Here is a 2,375-nt window from a genome sequence, read left to right as displayed (position 1 = left end):
TTATTCCTAAAGAGACACTCCTTTGAAAGAGAAATAAACAAATGCTTCATGCATGCGAAGCCTTCGTTTATGTTGTGTGTTATTATTCCTTGACACTTACATATAATTTTATCGAGTCTAAAGATTGACCCATTCGTACACTTCACTCGTCTTTCTAACGCGCCAATAATTTCACAAATGCAATTATTTTTGCGTCAAGAGCAAACGTGTCGAAGGTTCTTCCGTTTGTGACTCAAATTTAGCAGCAATTGCGGAATTGGTTTCTCCTGTGTTGGGAAACAGTTTTATTGCTTTTGATGATTTATTATCACGTCTGTGCCGTTTTCTCTTAAGCTACAGCTGTGGTAGCTTACTTCGAAAATAAATTTTTAAGGTACTACATTCCATGCTGGTGCTTTTGACGATGTAATCTTGATTTTCCTTTCCGCTGGCATTTGAAATACATTGTGTAACTTTTTGCCATGATGCACAAGAGACAGCCTGGTGTTCAATGAAGTGCTTTGATACTGGCAATGCATCTTATGGTTTGAGATTCGTCTGAGCAATTGCTAGTGGGCCCACGCAAGCGTATTTTATGAACTTTTAGCGGGCAAAATTGTGGCTTTAGCGGAAAAAATTTTTAGCGACTTTTTAGGCAGTTACCTTTTAAATCTTTTGCATATGAGTCGGTCTTAAAACTTAGTCACTTTCGGCTATGGAACACCGTTACATCCTCAGTGTTGTGCTAATTTTCTCTAACTAATAAATATCAACATTCCTTTACTCCCCTAATTACCCATGTGGGGAGCGAAAATAAAAGATTTCTCTATGGAGAAAAACTCAACGCATGCGTATTGTACCGCAAAATACTTTTACACCACCAGTATCCGCTAGAGTCTTTAATGAACTCTTCGTTTGTACTCACATAATGTAGTCAATTGCGATTCAAAACGCTTCCTTGCTATCATGAACTTTCCAGAATGAGATTTTCACTCTGCAGCGGAGTGTGCGCTGATATGAAACTTCCTGGCAGATTAAAACTGTGTGCCCGACCGAGACTCGAACTCGAGACCTTTGCCTTTCGCGGGCAAGTGCTCTACCAACTGAGCTACCGAAGCACGACTCACGCCCGGTACTCACAGCTTTACTTCTGCCAGTACCTCGTCTCCTACCTTCCAAACTTTACAGAAGCTCTCCTGCGAACCTTGCAGAACTAGCACTCCTGAAAGAAAGGATATTGCGGAGACATGGCTTAGCCACAGCCTGGGGGATGTTTCCAGAATGAGATTTTCACTCCGCAGCGGAGTGTGCGCTGATATGAAACTTCCTGCCAGATTAAAACTGTGTGCCCGACCGAGATTCGAACTCGGGACCTTTGCCTTTCGCGGGCAAGTGCTCTACCAACTGAGCTACCGAAGCACGACTCACGGCCGGTTCTCACAATATCATGAACTTTCTTACGACCTGCTAATTTTAACAATTTTCTTGGAAACCTATACACGGCTATGTTAATTATTTACAAAAAATCCACATATTTCCTTAATCTAGTGCAAAAATGCGCAGCTGTGTTTCTTTTTTAATGAAACTGAAGTATGAAACGAAATACCAATATATTAATAGGTACAGATTAGAAAAGTTGTCAACTAACAAGCTTATTTCTATCCGATAAACGGTCAGCCATTTGCACAGTAGTAACATCATGAAAAGATGACAAAGAGATTTTTGCCAGTCTCGTTAAGTGTTAAAGTTCTGATGCCAAACGAGTGAATAGAAAACGTAAATATTTTCTCGCAAGCCTAAAGGTATAAGTACGTTAAAATGGGCATTTTTTTAAATTCCTATAATAATTATTCACATTCCTCACAGCATTCTTTGGAAATCGAAAAAATGATAGTTTTGAAACCTGCTGCAATTTATAGTGCGATAATAAGTCCGAAATACGACCGCATTTTTATTTTGAATGTGCTTTTGTACATCATTTACAAAACGCACAATCGTTTCGCCGCGTTTATACAGAACAGCCGCTTTGCGGCACTGCAGTAGGGAGTCTGCAGAAAAACTGTAGGAGGTTCGTGACTCAACAATAAGTGAGAATAAGAATACTGTATTGGAACTGGACTGTTTGGTATGTCATATTCCTTTTAGGAGTATCGATGTGTTGCGGTGTCGTAGGTTCTTGCAGTTGTTTACAAATTATCGGTTTTGATTGTGTAACGATAGTAGGTGTGTGGAATTAACGCAGTTACAAAAAAAAATCATGGAAGTGCCGCCTGAAAGAAAGGTCTACAGCCAGGGGTATAGAAAAGAGTGGCAAAACTGGATGGAGTTCGAACATTGGTTGAAGCCTGTGCCAGGTAACTCAACTAAAGCCTATTGTAGCTATTGTCAGTCCGAAA

At 40.1% G+C, this 2,375-nt stretch overlaps 1 non-coding gene across 1 annotated transcript; it reads right to left on the bottom strand.

Moving 5' to 3' along the window:
- Window positions 1-1,324: 1,324 nt before the first annotated feature.
- On the bottom strand, window positions 1,325-1,399 carry Trnas-cga. The gene has a single exon. It is a non-coding gene; the product is annotated as a tRNA-Ser (tRNA).
- Between the last annotated feature and the right edge of the window lie 976 nt (window positions 1,400-2,375).

This window comes from Schistocerca americana, chromosome 11, assembly GCF_021461395.2.
Source record: "Schistocerca americana isolate TAMUIC-IGC-003095 chromosome 11, iqSchAmer2.1, whole genome shotgun sequence".
Lineage (NCBI taxonomy): Eukaryota > Metazoa > Arthropoda > Insecta > Orthoptera > Acrididae > Schistocerca > Schistocerca americana.
This window is presented reverse-complemented; position numbering and strand designations above follow the sequence as displayed.